Below are 18,681 nucleotides of genomic sequence, written 5' to 3'. Positions count from 1 at the left end.
CAGAAAGTACTGAATGGATTTTTATGACATTTTGACGAAAGATGAGCCATGGACCAAGGAACAATGAATTAGATTTTGATGCAAATCCGAATATGTGGCTTGGGGGAGGTATCACTCTACCAAGTGCATTTCTACTTATTTATATGTGTACAATATATGTACTCACAGATATGTAATATTGGATAATTTTCCTCAGTAAATAAATGACCAAGTATAATATTTTTGTCTCATTTGTTTAACTGGGTTCTCTTTATCTACTTTGAGGACTTGTGTGAAAATCTGATGATGTTTTAGGTCATATTTATGCAGAAATATAGAAAATTCTAAAGGGTTCACAAACTTTCAAGCACCACTGCATCTAGCACTTAGTACAATATCAGTAGACATTTTATATTTTTAGATGTAAATTTAAAATCTCAATTTAAAAAAAAAAATTTAATTGACCTTTGAGCTAGGGCGGCACGGTGGTGTAGTGGTTAGCGCTGTCGCCTCACAGCAAGAAGGTCCGGGTTCGAGCCCCGGGGCCGGCGAGGGCCTTTCTGTGCGGAGTTTGCATGTTCTCCCCGTGTCCACGAGAGTTTCCTCCGGGTGCTCCGGTTTCCCCCACAGTCCAAAGACATGCAGGTTAGGTTAACTGGTGACTCTAAATTGACCGTAGGTGTGAATGTGAGTGTGAAAGGTTGTCAGTGTCTATGTGTCAGCCCTGTGATGACCTGGCGACTTGTCCAGGGTGTACCCCGCCTTTCGCCCGTAGTCAGCTGGGATAGGCTCCAGCTTGCCTGCGACCCTGTAGAACAGGATAAAGCGGCTAGAGATAATGAGATGAGACCTTTGAGCTGGATTTTCATGCGGTTACAATGTCAATTGCCTGTTGACATTTATTGGTAAACTACAAAACTAGAAATTAATACAAACAACAATGAATGACTAACAAAACGTGATCGACGAAAATATTTAGAAAGTGGAACAAAAAGATTTTCTGACACAGGTTAAACATTATCAATTCATTTCTTTACAAACATTAGAATTACTTCCTCATTTACGTACGGTAAGCACCGACATCGATATATTTATATAAAAGATATTTTGTATTAAATATAAGTCTATGTAAAACAAATTTTAAATAAAAACTGTGTTTTGTTAACTTAATACCACATACTGATAATTTTTTTATAAATAATCATCTGGATGTCAATAATTGTGGAACGGTGTCGATAACTGTGGACAAAGGTGTTGATAATTGTGGAATGGTGTCACGTGATCTGATACGCTAAGTAATCGGGAATCAACTCATTTTTTCCAAGTGGAAACTTGAGGAACTATTCATGCACAATGTATGTATTGAAAGTCTTTTCTACTTTTGCAATGGCCAAAAGATCGTTAAGGTGTCGATAATTGTAGATAATTGTCTATTTTGATAAATGGTGGGTTTTCATTTCCACCACAGTAACAAAAAAAAAAAACACCACACACACACAGAGAGAAATAGGTATGACATCATACTTAAAACCTATCTAACCAAAAAGGTTTTAAGTGACTTTTAATGTGCCCTATTTAAACTTGTGAACTGTAATACAGGACAGCACAGTTATCACAGCATGTATTTTTCAAAGAATGCTGAATGTACTATATGTGTGAGTGAGTGTTTGATGTAAGATCTGTTTACAGCAATGAGCTTTCACAGGTCTTGGCACACTTCTTGTGTTACACACTGTTGACATGGCGAGTGGTGCTGTGATCTGATTGGATGACAGCCTGGTCTTATTTAAGAAAGGAGGTCGTGAAGAAGTTACCTCAACTAGATTAACAGACATCCACAATAAGTGCGCAGAGAAACCAAAGAAACCAAAAGTAATACTCAAGGGCCAAAAAACATATGGAAATAAATCCTTTTTAAAATGCACTCAAAGAATCAATCACACTACAAATCTGTGGAGTACATTAATGAGAAACGAAGAAGTTTTGTATCAAATGGAGAAGCTCAGCAAGTCGTGTGAAGAAAGCAGGTGAATTCCTCCTTCATAAACAACTCCTTTGTTTTGCATGGTGCCTTGCATGTGTTTCCCTCTGCTTACATAATAACACCATTTGCCCAGCAGAAGTCCCTCACCAGACTCATTTGTATGGCATACTATTTACATAACAATCCCTTACCTGGGCTGAAAGAGGTTTTGAACACAATATAATGTTGTGAATTTTAAAGTTATAATGTGTATACATGATTATAAATCTTCATTTGATAAATATGTGTCTTAACTGTAATTGTATACAGTAATTTATAATTGTATACGATTCTTCTTCTTCTTCTTTTGGCTGCTCCCAATTAGGGGTCGCCACAGCGGATCCTTCGTCTCCATTGCTCCCTGTCTTCCGCATCCTTCTCTACCACACCTGCCACTTTCATGTCCTCTCTCACCACATCCATATATCTCTTCGTTTTCGTGTGCCTGGCAGCTCCATCCTCAACATTCTCCTTCCCACATGCTCTGCATCTCTTCTCAGGATGTGCCCATACCATCTTAGTCTCATCTCTCTTAGCTTAATTCCCAAGCTCTCCACATGTGCTGTCCCTCTGATGTGCTCGTTCCTTATCCTGTCCAACCTCGTCACTCCCATCGCAAACCTTAACATCCTCAACTCCGCCACCTCCAACTTCGCCTCCTGTCTCTTCGTTAAGGGTACGGTCTCTAATCCAGACATCGCAGTTGGTCTCACTACTGTCTTATACATCTTACCTTTCACTTTTGCTGGGACTTTCCTATCACAAATGACTCCCGAAATCCTTCTCCAACTGCTCCACCCTGCCTGCACTCTCTTTCTCACCTCACTATCGCAGCCCCCATTTTCCTGCACAGTTCACCCCAGGTACTTGAATTCACCAACTTTCTTTACGTCTACTCCTTGCATCTTCACTACACTCTCATCCTCATTCTCATTAAGGGCACATCTGCAATTATAATTGGATACGATTAAGTAATATAAATCAGAAAATGACATGTTTAAGTCTGTCCACAGTGACTTTAACCATGGCATGGTTGTTGGTGCCAGACAAACTTTGGTTTTCAGAAACTGCTGATCTCCTGGTCTCCAGAGTTGAACAGGATGGTTCAAAAAACAACAAAACATCCAGTCAAGGGCACATCTGCAAATGGAAACACCTTGCTGATGAAAGAGGTCAGAAGAGAATGGCCAAACTAGCTTGAGCTGATAGGAAGGCTACTGTAACTCAAACAATCACTTGTTACATCTGTGGTGAGCTGAAAAGCAACACAGAATGCACGATATGTTAAATCTTGAGGTGGACAACAGCAGAAGAATACACAGGGTTCCACTCCTGTCAGCCAAGTACAGGAATCTGAGGCTCCAGTGGGCACAGGCTCATCGAAACTGGACAGTTGACGATTGGAAAAACTGATCTGGTCTGATAAACCTCAATTTCAGCTGTGAAATACTTATATAGTCAGATCACAATTTGTCCCCAATGGCGTGAATCCATGGACCCAACCAGCCTTGTGTCAACAGTTCAGGGCGGTGGTGGTGGTGGTGTAATGGTGTGGGGAATGTTTTCTCGGCACACAGTGGAACCCTGAATACCAAACCAAGCATTGTTTGAAGGCCACAGCCTTGTCACAAAGCACAGTTTGTCTCAAACTGGTGCCATGAACCTGACAATGAGTTCAGTGTGCTTCAGTGGTCTCCCAAGATCTGAATCCATTGGGATGTGGTAGAACAGGAGATTTACAGCATGAACTTTCAGCTGACAAATCTGCAGCAATTATGGAATTTAGTCATGGACCAGAATGTCAAAGAATGTTTCTAACACCTTGTGGAATTCATGCCATGAAGAACCGAGGTGGTTCTGAGAACAAATGGGTGGCATACCCAGTATTAGTATGGTGTCTCTAAATAAATAAATAAATAGATAGGTAGAGTGAGTGAGTGAGTGAGTGAGTGAGTGAGTGAGTGAATACTTCTACACTATACGACCAAAGATGTGTGGACACCTGACCATCACACACCCATGTATGGGCCTTCCCCAAACTGTTGTTTGTTGAATATGAGGGTTATGGTCATGTGTCCACAACCTTTTGACCACTTATAAATATATCCTTAACTAATACATAAATCTGACATTGTAAGTTATAAACGGTTTATCTACATCCATTAACTGATTTATATACACAGTCTTAATGTGCATTAATCATAAATTGTTATACACTGTTTATATGCCTCATAAAAAGATTTACAAGTGTGATCCTTATAACAGTATTACAGTCTTAATGAACAGTCTTAACAGATCCTTTCATTGACAGATGCTTTCCATTAACTGAATACTGACAGTGAATCTATTTTCAGTCACGCAGAACCAAAGAGGTTTCTGCTTTGTCCAGTGTGTGCTATCTGAGTAAGAGCACAGCGGAGAGACTCACGCAACAGGAAATGACACACATGGGAAGAGATGTTAAGCAACACCATGTACGAAAACACAGAGGGGGGGAAATGAAGAGTGCTAAAATTAGAACAGAGTGTACTATGAATAGAAATGGAAATATATGACAATATCTAGTTGTCAGGATGCGGTTTGCGGAAATGCTGAGCAAGCAGACAAAAAACAGTGTGGCTGCTCTCACGGCCAGGAAAAAAGCATTTCGCATAATTTAAAGAGGAATTAATATACGTAGAAGGTTAGTCACTTTGTATTCCCCACCTCTTCATGAAAGCTTTTCGTTCAAAAGGCTGACTCATACTCAACATTTATACTGGCAGATACTTTTAACCAACGTAATTTAAAGTGAGTCTCCGTACAGTTCTAACATTCAGTTCTCTGCCAGTCAAAAGTTTAGGCACCTTGGCTCATAAAAGGATTCTATTCATTTTTATGATTTTGTAATATTTTAGAACATTAAAGATGATAAAATCAAATTTGACTTCATAAAAACATGCATAGAATTATGCAGTAATCAAGAAAAGAGTTAACTTTATTTTCTCAACCTTTATTTGGGACCTCATCTCATCTCATTATCTGTAGCCGCTTTATCCTGTTCTACAGGGTCGCAGGAGCCTATCCCAGCTGACTACGGGCGAAAGGCGGGGTACACCCTGGACAAGTCGCCAGGTCATCACAGGGCTGACACATAGATACAGACAACCATTTGCACTCACACCTACGGTCAATTTAGAGTCACCAGTTAACCTAACCTGTATGTCTTTGGACTGTGGGGGAAACCAGAGCACCTGGAGGAAACCCACGTGGACACGGGGAGAGCATGCAAACTCCGCACAGAAAGGCCCTCGCCGGCCACGGGGCTCGAACCCGGACCTTCTTGCTGTGAGGCGACAGCGCTAACCACTACACCACCGTGCCGCCCCTTATTTGGGACCACCAGAAGGAAGCCAAACACTTGTTGGCTGCTCCAACTCTCCAAAAAGACATATACGCACAATAATTAACCGAATTTAACCCAGTCTACCATGTCCAATCCAAAATTTTGACTGGTAGTGTAACTGGGCTGTTGAGAGTTAAGAGTTTTTTTGAAAGGCCTAAAAGTCCTGAACTCAAATCATGTGGGTTGAACCAATGAGCTACCATTATTCACCTTGTCCTAGAGTGCTACATTACATTCACCACAAAATGACAGGGAATGCCAGGAATGATACTGAGAAGAAAGAAGTCAATTGCTTTATTATTCGGTATGAAACAATTCCCATTTCAAGTCGATTCACAATATTGGGCTCACAATTTGTCCACGATATTTTTTTGGAAAAAAAAAATTGGATGAAGAAAACTTTATTGCCAAAAAAAGAGTGCAACACTTATTTTCCTGTTCTTTATCAACTTAAATATTCATTTTGTTCAATAAAAATAGAAACCTTTGTTTCATTTTCTTAATAACCAACAGTAATTATTTACCCACATTTGTAAAGGTTGGAATAAAATATTATCACCTATTAACTAAAATATTCCTTTTATTAAAAATGAAAAAATTTTCTTAATAAGCATTTTATACTACCTGCATTTTTCTTCTCTTTTCTTTATTTTTCATCAGTCTTTAAAAAGAGAGCTTCAGTTTCTCTTTAAATCCATTTGTACAGTTACTCACACAACTGCTAGTTCCCATTTTATATCTGTTTTTGTGTGGTTTTGTGGCATTAGAGCTGTGTTACTTCCACCTACAGTGAAGTCACGTGCATTCCCTCTACTGTACGTTACTGTGGCCTCTGCAGTCTAAAAAATGTGATTACAGCTATGAAAAACTAAGATGCTGCAGCCTGGTTAATAATCACGAGTCATGTTTTATTTCATCAATTTGAATCGTCCTAAATTAGTATCGTGATTTATCGTCACACGATATATCGTTACATGCCTAGTTATTAGTGGGATGAAGTTGATACTCAGGATGATAATTACTCCCCTGTAACTGATATGTTCCTTCTAATTATCCTGCTGAGAAAGATTGCAGTTTTTCTTTGGAAAAACCTGCTTTGTGTCTGACAGCATTGGTTTAAAAATATACCAGTGTCTCAGATAATGCAGTGCACACACAGAAAGAGAGAGAGAGAGTGTGTGAGAGAGAGAGAGAGAGAGAGAGAGAGAGAGAGAGAGAGAGAGAGAGAACATGTGACATAAGCAGACGTAAGGTGTATCTGTACCCAGAATTTCTAGATCCAAGAAATCAGCTTAACTAGAACAAATTAAGTTAGGATGACTTTGTTGATCAGTTATCGCTGTAGCATATGTACGATGACAACTGCAATCATTTTTCTCACTCATTTATAATTAACGTTGAAGAGCAGTTATTGAATTCTGAAAATAAACAGGCAAAATGTAAAACTCTAACAATAAAGGTGTTGGGGTGAGGCAGACAGTTGCCTACACTGGATATATATATATGCCTACACTTAGGCATATATATATATATATATATATATATATATATATATATATATATATATATATATATATATATATTTATTTATTTATTTATTTATTTATTTATTCTATCCACATTCACTGGATATGGATATTACAGTAAAAAGTCATTCTGGATACATTATCCTTGGGGTTTTATGGTGTGTATGTAAAATCAGAAACTAAAACACCTGAAACTGTGTTTACTCTGATCCATAATGATTATGTTGGTAATACAACTAGAGATTCTTCCTTTTGAAAAACGTAGTCCTGTTTCTGAAAGGACAAATCAAAGCTTTAAAGCTTCACCCTTTAAATACACCCGTTTCTCAATTATTCAAGAACAGTTAGAAAACCATTCTCAAATGGAACACAAATTATTTTACAAACTTGACAAATTATGAACTTTTTTTATAGTTTTGATATTTTCTTTCAACTCACTCAATGTCTGTGTCAGTAAATTAAGAAATCCTAAGGAGACAGGGTCGAACTAAAAAAAAAAATTTAAAAATGGATGATATAGACAGAGGAAATGAGATCACAGGTCACTAGTGTCCTGAGGTATGTATTTAAGGATTAATTTATAAACACCTCTGAGTGAAAATGTTTTGACTGAGAAACAGTAGATAGAGTTCAAAGGAAACCCACTGGTTTTAATGTTCTTCCGTGTTTCCCCAGAGAGACGAAACGCAGAAGCCCCACAGGCTGAAGATGAAGCAGACAGAGTTTCGGTTGTAAAGCTATTGATACAACATTACTCAAGAGGGCCAAAACTTATTCTACCTTAGGCATATATATATATTTATTCTATCCACATTCACTGGATATGAGCAATTGCATGTTCTGATTGGCTACTCTACTACTACGATATCAGCTCATATATGGTGAGTAGAGAAAAACAAAATGGCTGAGCGTGTTGCTGAAGCAACCAAGGATGAAATAAAAACTCTACTCGAAAACAAAACCCAAAAAAATACAAAAAAAAGCAACAAAATATGGAATGAAAGTATTTGATGGTAAGAACACATCTTTTATTATTTGAAGATTTTACGACACATGTATGCAATTTGTCATGTGTCTGCTAAGTGGAAATGATTCTGTCAGACGTTTTGTATAAAGTTTTGATTTATCGAATTTGCAAAAAATAAAAATAAAAATGTTCTGTTTCTCAAAATCCAGTGTATGTGGCTATAATAAAACAGTTATTCCACTCAATCTTGTCCTATATGGCTTATCACCAACTAGGTGCTATGTCCCTCGTCGGCTATCAGCTCATGTACGACTCGATTTCGTGGAATAATTGTTTAGATATTATTATACAGGCCACTTTATTAGGTACACCCATACACCTGCTGTTTTATCTAAATCAGCCAATCCCTTGACAGCAGCACAATGCATAAACTCATGCAGATACAAATCAAGAGCTTCAGTTAATGTTCACTTCAAACATCAGAATGGGAAATATTGTGATCTCTGTGACTTTCACTGTGGCATGGGTGTTGGTGCCAGATAGACTGGTTTGAGTATTTCAGGAACTGCTGATCTCCTGGGGTTTTCACACACAACAGTCTCTAGAGTTTATACAGAATGGTGCAAAAAACACTGAGTGAGTGACAGTTCTGTGGATGGAAACCCCTTGCTGATAAGAGAGGTCAGAGGAAAATGGCCAGATTGGTTTGAGCTGCCAGGAAGGATATAGTAACTCATATAATTACTCTTTACAACTGTGGTGAGCAGAAAAGCATCTCAGCATGCAACAGCAGGAGACCACATTGGGTTCCACTCCTGCAGCCAAGAACAGGAATCTCAGAATCAAGAACAAGTTCCTATTAAAGTGGCTGGTGAGTGTGTGTGTGTGTGTGTGTGTGTGTGTGTGTGTGTGTGTGTGTGTGTGTGTGTTTATTTATTTATTTATTATATAGACACAAGTGTTTTACTGGGACATATGCCACTCATATTTTTCATATGAACTACATCCAGGGCATTGAGTAACATTTTCCAGTATCCTCACTAGTGAGGATATCAATGAATTGTTTTGATAAATTTGCGTAGTTTTTGTTTGTTTGTTAATAAAAAATAACATTACACATTGGCTTGAAGATATGAAGTTTATCTTCTTGTGTTGAAAACTAGTTCCCTTCGCTCACTCATGAAATATACATTCACCACTCGAGGATAAACTTTGTATCTTCGCACCACCGTGTAAAATCCTCTATATGTATAAAATGGTCTCAAACACAAAAAGGTGCTTTGTAGCACTCAACACCAACCTACTAACGCTAACCTGCTCACACTTCTGGGCTGGGTTTCCCAAAAGCATCTTAATGCGAAGAGGATCTTAACTAGGAGAGAGAGTGTTCATTGTGATGCTCGCGCTACCATTTAACGATGATTTTTGTGCTACAATGCTTTTGGGAAACCCACCCCTGATTTGTACCACTAGGACGGCATCAGCATACAGTCCATCACCTGAACTTCAGTACAGGGTCGAGTGTTTAAAAACGAGACACCGGACTGTCTTACCTCAGCACATTATAAGGTCAGAGGAAGACTGTTGTTTACAACACATTCGCTGTAATGATTACGGAGTATTGCTGGGGGTTATTTGACACACTTCTGTACAACAGTCCCAAGGCAGTCAAGTTTTGCACAGTTGGTCATCAGTCAGCAACAATTCATGCAAAACCCACAGCAACACTCAGTCAGTGGCTTACACTGAGACATGCAGTGTGACATGTCAAAGAGGCATGGTGCATATGTAGAATGCCAGCCTTACAGTGCTGACAGAGCTCAGGTTTCATCCTCTTTTCTCCCTCATCGAGTTCAACTACAGGCCTCCAGAGATGCTTCACCATCAGCGCATTTAATCTAAATTAAGCGTAATGTAAAGACTGCCTAGGCATTTACTGTTTAATTCAGTATCTGGTAAAAAGCAAGCTTGTAAGATGACCCACTCAGACACACTGTGCTATTACATAAAGTGAATTTACTGCCTAAATGTTATAACAGGCAGCTGAATCAGTGTAAGAAAGCTGAATGAAAAACAATTACATGTTACAGGTATGTGCTTCAGCTTCCAGAGGGTACGTTTCATATCACAAAGATCAAAACTCCACAAATAAAAATATCAAAATACTCTTTGCATAATATCTGTCTTGTTCACCTTTTTCTCTCTGCCTCCAAAAAAGGTGCACTGCTGGTCAAAATCAGCAGGATGCCTGTAATCCTCTGCTTGCGATACAGCGTAACCAAATGTAAGAAATGACCAAAACTGACTTTAAATCCTGACGGATTCTGTGAGCCAGAAGAACAGACTTCCAGAAAAGGAGAAGCAGTTAGACTTTGTAGAGCAGGAATGTGCAGATCAGAGATGAACATGAGCTGACCACAGCTGAATGCCAAACAGAGCAGAAAGAGAGATGAACGAAAGTGTGAAAGGGAAAAGTGACTTAATTAGTGTTAACTGTGTCTCAGTACTGAAATGGAGGCATAATACATACTGTATATTCTACTACACAAGAAATCAGTTGCTATGAATGGTTTAGAGTTTAACCACACACACACACACACACACACACACACACACACACACACACACACACACACACACACACACACCTCTTGTCTTATCCTAAGACCACACTCTCAACACTCTTTGTCATGCTTTAATTTTTAGAGAAAAGAATCATAGGAAATATTCATTGTTGGTATAAATACAGAGGCGATTATAGGAAATCGCATGCGCTGATTGGTCAAGAAATTCGGACTATTTCTCAATAATCACCTCTAGCGACTCAGCAAAATGGCGACCAATCACTTTGTCACTGTAAGAGAGGAAGAATTACAAATTATGAAAGAAAATGCTGTTCCTAAAAGCACTAAAGATGCTGCAAAGTTTGATCTAAAAATATTCAAAGGGAAGGTGGAATCGTGATTTATTTTATCTGTTACAAAACAAAATATTTTATGTGACTCGGTACAGATAAGTGACAAGTCTGTACACATTACATTTCAATGCCGCTTTTGAAGTTTGAAATATTTTTTTTAATACATTTTCTTTAAATAATCGTGTATTTATAGTAAAACAATTATCCACCTTAGACTCAGTGAATATCGGTGAATAAGAACCTCGACTTCGTCTCAGTTATTATTCACCGATGTTCACTTCGCCTTCAGAAAATGTTAAATATAATTAATTAGTGGGGAAAAACGGTGAGTAATCTGACCTTACAATGTTAAAAGAAATGACAACACCGACTAGTTTCCCCTCTTCCTTATGCACTGATGACATTCAGCACTACAGATAAAACATTTACACTCAGCAGGTGATAGACCATGACGGTGCAAAAGTGGTCTCAGATGGACTAGGAAGGTGCCAAAGTAGAATAATGTTGAGCCAATAATTAATAATAATATAGATTTTTAAACAAGGCCTAAAAGCAGCACTCCTGATGAGTGTATTAGCAAAATATTTGCAAGGGCACAAAATCAACCTGAATGGGATAATAATCTCATCTCATTATCTCTAGCCGCTTTATCCTTCTACAGGGTCGCAGGCAAGCTGGAGCCTATCCCAGCTGACTACGGGCGAAAGGCGGGGTACACCCTGGACAAGTCGCCAGGTCATCACAGGGCTGACACATAGACACAGACAACCATTCACACTCACATTCACACCTACGCTCAATTTAGAGTCACCAGTTAACCTAACCTGCATGTCTTTGGACTGTGGGGGAAACCGGAGCACCCGGAGGAAACCCACGCGGACACGGGGAGAACATGCAAACTCCGCACAGAAAGGCCCTCGCCAGCCCCGGGGCTCGAACCCAGGACCTTCTTGCTGTGAGGCGACAGAGCTAACCACTACACCACCGTGCCGCCCGGGATAATAATAATAATAATATAGCATATGAACCATTGATTTGTGTAGTGTCGTGAATTTCATATTGCTAAATTGCTGCATTTATTGCTGCGTTGCTTTAATTCTTAGCATCCGTGGTTAGTTACAAAGATTCAGCAATAGATAAGATGGTGGACAATTATTTAATTACACACACATTAGACTAACAAGTTTTCAGTTTCACAAAGAATGCTGAGGTTTATGCAATGAATCAAGGAAACACTGGTACATATATACAGGGTTCCCGCTGGCGCTTGTCACGCTCATCATTGACGAACATAATCCATCAGTGACGAAGAGAAAATTACTAGCAGTCATCACAGTGAGGAATGTATTTGTCATCTTTATCATTATCATAAGTAATTTTTACAGAAATCCCTCCTTTTGCTGAAATCCAACCCCAGTGAAGAGACGGCAAGAAGCCACAGTGTAAACAATGAGCACGTGCTTGTGACCAATAAAAATCGACTACACATAATGACCAAATGAGCAGCAAGATTTTGACCAATGGCAATGCATCTTAGGGCCCGTTTACACGAGGACGCTGTCGGGTAAAAACGACTAAATATTTTATCGGAAGTGCCTTTCGTCTACACGGGGACAGCGTTTCCGAGGCTGAAAAACGGAAAAAATTGAAAACGCCTTCCAGAGTGGATAAGTTAAAAACAGCCCCCGTTGCATATCCGTCTAAACTACCCAATACGCGAAACTCTGCTCGGATCTGCTCACGTCGGGTACGCGTTTACGTCATACATATGTCATATACTGTACATGCCAGCCCGGGAAGTAAGAAAGTAAGTAAAAAAGTAAGAGCATGTCTGATTACATCGATCCAACGGACCTTCAAGCTGCTCTGGCAGCTTTAATAAACGTCCAGGAGTCCTTCGAACATCTATACCGAATCTGCACATATACCGTTAATGAACAGAGGCGGGTATAGCATGCTCTTACTTTTTTACTTACTTTCTTACTTACCATAGCCAGAGTAGTCAAAGTTTTCGTGGCGCAGATGTGCAGATCAGACAAGACGGAAGACGTTGCGCATGCGTGCAGACATAGCAGAGGTCTTTCACAGCACCACCTAGCCGCCTGGCATGCACATCCAATTGAATTCCACACGTTTATGCGTCACCGTATAGACGCAGATTTCCTCCTTGAAAACGGTCGTGTAGACGCGGAAAAAAGTGAGAACGAAAACGGACTTTTGCGTTTTTGTTTCAGACCATCCCCGTGTAAAGTGGGCCTTAATCGGCCTGGTGTGGTGATGTAATTATATCTGCGTGAATCAACAATGGCACAGTCTAAGCTGATGAAGTTTTTGGGCTGGGCTTGTTCAAGCACTGAAAATGATTCAAGGGCCAAGATAGCTATGGGAGAGGCATACTCAGAGCCCCGACCGTCCCCGAGCATATCGGACAGTGTCAATAATACAGAGGTTGGTTAAAAATAAATAAATAAATAAAAATAAAAACGCAAAGTGAAAGTGCTGTCAGCCCAGCGAGCAACTGAAGGGAGTTCCGTTTCGAGCGGCACGGCGTGTTGAGTCCCCGTGGCAAACGTATGATGAAAAATGTAGTGTCATTCTGTGTTCAGTTTATAAATCGACGGGAAATTTGAATTCCTTCAGTGTTGTTTGTTCCCAGATTATTCTCGACTCTGTTCAATTGTAAATCAAGTTTTGTGCAAGTAAAAGGTAAAGGGAGTCCTAATATCTCTTTAGAATAATTCCCTGCTAAAATAACCTTCAGTAAGCTCAAACTAAAGAGGTTTATTTTAGCTCGATGGGGCATAAGGCACCCAAAATCAAGTCTTTCTTATTCGACACTGGAGTGGAGCCTAAATTTGATATGTAATGGAGAGGTCTAGCTGTATCTGTACAAATATTTGAATTGTGCCAGTTTTGGTTGGTATAAACCTGTATTAAGTCCACTTTGATAAGTTGGTAACTAAGAAAAAATGCAGACTAATTGAAGAAAAAAGAAAAAGTGAAGAATACTTCTTTGACTTGATTTTTCAAGGAAAGAAAGTGGAGAATATTTTTCAGAAACCAGGGGAATCCTGCATATATACAGCAATTAGCAGGATGTCAAAGGTGCATCAGTGAGGCATGAGGAAATGAAAGAAGAACGCCCACCACTGGAAATCTCATTCTGCAGCCATTTTACTATCGTTTAATGGCTTTCAGAGAAGAACGAACTACTGCTGAAATAGCATGTACTAACTGGAGCTAATGGTCAACTGAGAAGATAAAAATAATGTTCAAACCAAAAACAGTTCCATGTAAATATGTGACACTCTCTCTCTCTCTCTCTCTCTCTCTCTCTCTGTGTGTGTGTGTGTGTGTGTGTGTGTGTGTGTGTAATGCTTATCTGACACTGGTCATACTGGTGGTAAAACATACTTGTTCGTTTTGAACACAACAATCAAACACGTATCATTACGTTTTCAAATCTCAATTATGTTTATTTAAATTAATACGAGGGTGAGTCAAATGAGAACCTTATTTTATTATTTCATGTTGTTTATTACTAACAGGTGTCAAAACTGTTTCATTTCACGACATAATCTCCAATTTGTTCTGTGTAAGTGATCCGGTGCTGAACGAGTGTCTAGATGCTTCTAAGAGAAAAAAAAAATCTACTGGCTGCTGATTTATGCTGCACTTCTAAGATTTTCATTCGACTCACCCTCATACAAATAAAATACACTGCCAGTAAAAAGTTTGGAAGAACGTGCTCATAGTAGAGATTTCTTCTTTTTTTTCCCTATTTTCTACCATTTTAGAATAAAAATAATGAAGATATTCACGCTCTCAATGAGTGCCAAGTCAAAGTCCTGACTTGAATCCAGTAGACATGTTGTGAGAAGGTCATGTGAGGAAACTCACCAACGTCCCAGAGTTGAAGCTGTTCTGTACAGAGGAATGGGCTAAGGCTACATCCACACAACAACGGCAATGAGATTTTTTTTTTTTAAATATCGCGTCCACATGGGCAACGGATCAGTAAAATTTCAGGTTCATATGGCAACACAACGCTTGCTGAAAACGATGCAATACACATGCCACACCACTACGTGCGCTGTAAGACGGTCCCATCGGAGACACCAGAACAGTAGAAGAAGTAGACGATGCGCATAAACCCCTTCTTCTGTTGCATTAGCCTTCTTCTGTAGCATTAGCATTTTTTGAGGAATGTATTGTCGGACTTAAACCAACATCTGAAGAGGTGAGATCGCTCCTTTTTTTTCCTATTTTTGCTGGCGGGATTGTTTTTGTTTTTGGAAAGCGCACAGGCGGTGCGCGGTTTGGTACTGCTTCCGCAGTGTTTGGACTAAAGACTCTGCCCTAAAGGCTATTCTCTCACTCTCTCTCTCTCTCACTTTGCACCATTACACAATAAATATTCACAGTGAAAATATTTTGTAAGCGCGTTTTATGAACCAAGTTATAGGATTTGTTGACAACTCGCATTGAGTTCGTTACACTTCTACCCGGCGTGAAGCACTGACAGTCATGTGGTTGTGACGTCATCGTAAACAAATCCGTTCTACTCATCCAGACGACTTCGCAACGGGGCCATTGCCAGATTTTTTCACTCTGGAACCCGTTCTCAAAAGATTTCGTTTTGGGGCACCCAAAACGCCGGTGCCGTGTGGACGCCAGGCCGAAATGATAAACAATTTTATCAGATTCACCTGAATCCGTTGCCGTGTGGACAGGGCCTAAAACTCCTCCAAGCTGCTGTTCAGCATTGATCGACATTTACTGGGAAACATTTATTTGCAGTTTTGCTGCACAAATTGGGGTCACAACAGATACTGAAAGCAAAGGTTCACATACTTTTGCCACTCACTGATATATAATACGAGATATGTATTATTGCCATCAGTGCATCATGAGTTCTGAGTTGTGGAAAGAAGACAAAGGATTTATGAGCTCTGTTTTATCTTCCCATAACACTAGTTGGTATGAATAGTTCCTTTAACAACATGACTAGCATAATGAATAATTAACTAATATTATAAACAAGTATGGATTGTTGGTATATCATTATTAGAGGAAAATATGACTATTGCACTGCAAATGAGATTCAATAACACTATTAACCTTTACTGTAATAACGCCACATAAAGACTTTATGATGCTATTGTCCAGGCCTCGAGTTTCCTCAAGTGGCTCTTGAGTGACAGGAAATAGGACGTCTCTCTGCTTCATCTCAGTAAACAAGGCCATTCTGCTTATGACACAAATCACTCTGGAAGTCTATTAGAATGACTGCAGGCAAATAAAGCCACATCTCTGTGTTAGGAACTATATGCATGTCCTCCCTTCTCAAACAGTGTCCTACAATTTTATGGAAATCATTTCATCCCTATATTACATGACATGGCGCTTACTGTGTATGTAACTTGACAGAACAAACATTTCTGTGTAAACTCCCTCAGTTCCCTGTAACCGCCGACCCATACTGTCTGTTCTGTTTACCTGCAACAGGACGGTAAACTGCTATCAGTAACAATAGTACCCACTCCATATATCCCACTCATCCAAAGTGGTTAAATTGCCTTTATTGGAAAATTACGAAGATAATGTTATTTGTAAACAACCACAAAAATATTTCAGAGGTGTGTGGGAGATATTCATACAGGAAATACGGTATTTTAGAAGAGCTCTCTCATTAGTACCATACTAATGCATCTCAAAAAATTAGAATACCAGGAGATTTTAGAGCACTTCATGCTTCCATCTGCTGACAAGTTTTATGGAGATGCAGATTTCCTTTTCCAGCAGACGAGCTGAAGGTCGCTATCAAAGCAACCTGGGCTTCAGTAACACCTCAGCAGTGCCACAGGCTGATTGGCTCCTTGCCACACCATGTTGATGCAGTAATTCGTAGTAAAGGAGCCCCAATCAAGTACTGAGTGTATAAATGAACACACTTTTCAGAAGTTGGACATTTCTGTATGGTAAATCCTTTTTATGATTGATCTTAGGAAATATCCTAATAATTTGAAATACTGGATTTCTGATTTTCATGAGCTATAAGCCATAATCATCAAAATTAAAACAAAAAAGGCTTTAAATATTTCATTTTACATGTACTGAACATGGAATATATGTGAAAGTTTACCTTTTTGAAATAAATTATGAAAAAAGAACTTTTTCATGATATTCTAATTTTTTGAGATGCACTAGTATATCTCTGCAAAAAAAAAAAAACTTTTACCATCATGGGTTTTTGTTTACAATCGTTTATGTAGTTATTATCTCAAAAAATTACTTGTGTGATATTGCTATAACAAACTAAAGGTGATGATACACAGGACAACTTTTTGGGCAATGGTGCTGGGCAATTGCGCTTCAACACTTTCCCATTGAGATTGGGCAATATAATTTCGATCGTTTTGGGTAATGTTTTGAGATCATCCAATCAGAGTGCTAGTAGCGAATCACATGACCACCTGAGAGCTTCTGAAATTTTCAATAAAGATGGCGGCATCTCCAGCAGTGGAGCAAAGAAAAAGTGAGACAACTTGTATCTTTTTATGCCGGTAAGTTCTCATCTCATTATCTCAAGCCGCTTTATCCTTCTACAGGGTCGCAGGCAAGCTGGAGCCTATCCCAGCTGACTATGGGCGAAAGGCGGGGTACACCCTGGACAAGTCGCCAGGTCATCACAGGGCTGACACATAGACACAGACAACCATTCACACTCACATTCACACCTACGGTCAATTTAGAGTCACCAGTTAACCTAACCTGCATGTCTTTGGACTGTGGGGGAAACCGGAGCACCCGGAGGAAACCCACACGGACACGGGGAGAACATGCAAACTCCGCACATAAAGGCCCTCGCCAGCCCCGGGGCTCGAACCCAGGACCTTCTTGCTGTGAGGCGACAGCGCTAACCACTACACCACCGTGCCACCCTGCCGGTAAGTTGTTATGCGTAAACCCAAAGTGATGAATTTACCTCATCAAATGCTGAAAAAACAAACAGACATCTATTTTTATGTGCTCAGGTTGTAATTAAGACATCGATGTTGTTTTTTCCAGCTTAGTGTAAACTGTGGTTAGCTAACCACTACTCCATAGAGATTGAATGGGATTTAGCTAACTAACTAGTGACTGTTTTTGCTAACAGTTAGCTGAACGTTATTGCTAGCTATGTAGGGATAAGGTTAGCTCTCTTGTGTCAAGTTAAAAGTGATGGGCAGCTCAATTTTTGTTGTTGTTGTTGTAATAGAGATTGTCTAACTTGTGGTCTAATTCACATACGGAGCACGACTACTTGTGGAACCCGAAGGGAGAAAAGTACAAACTTCTGGATCTAAAAAAGAAATAAAGCCTTCAGGAGCTCTGTCACCCCTTTTCCTCCTCAGCAGCCATCTCCTAGTTCAGGGGTTTTCAAAGTGTGGGAGAGTCAGCCCCCCCCCAGAGAGCAAATAAACAACAGCGCCCCCCCTTACAATTTTTGTTGTTGCTATACTTAATGTTCCATTCGTATTTTTAAAAAATGGTTGTTGTACACATTTTTATTTTTTTCTTTTACACATTTTAAACATCTGTGCTTTTTGAAAACATCTTTTTTTACACATTTAAAACATGTGAGCTTTTTTAAAACCTCTTTTTTAAACACATTTTAAACATCTGTACTTTTTAAAACATTTTTTTACACATTTTAAACATCTGTGCTTTTTTTTTTTAAATACATCTTGTTTTACACATTTTAAACATCTCATAGCATCGTTAGCTAGCAACTCTTGGCAGACAACACACTGTGGCAGTGGAGCATCTTCAGATCCAGTCCATGAAAATCCAAACTTTAAATAATCGTGGTCATACACTACCGTTCAAAAGTTTGGGGTC

The 18,681-nt window shown here is 39.3% G+C and overlaps 1 protein-coding gene across 1 annotated transcript in view; it reads right to left on the bottom strand.

The window, feature by feature from the left end:
• stim2b (stromal interaction molecule 2b) overlaps positions 1–18,681 on the bottom strand; it is a 114,356-nt gene that overhangs the window by 44,666 nt on the left and 51,009 nt on the right. The gene's annotated exons all lie outside the window — the stretch shown is intronic.

This window comes from Neoarius graeffei, chromosome 1, assembly GCF_027579695.1.
Source record: "Neoarius graeffei isolate fNeoGra1 chromosome 1, fNeoGra1.pri, whole genome shotgun sequence".
Lineage (NCBI taxonomy): Eukaryota > Metazoa > Chordata > Actinopteri > Siluriformes > Ariidae > Neoarius > Neoarius graeffei.
The sequence above is the reverse complement of the archived record's forward strand: the minus strand, read 5'-3'. Positions and strand labels throughout refer to the sequence as shown.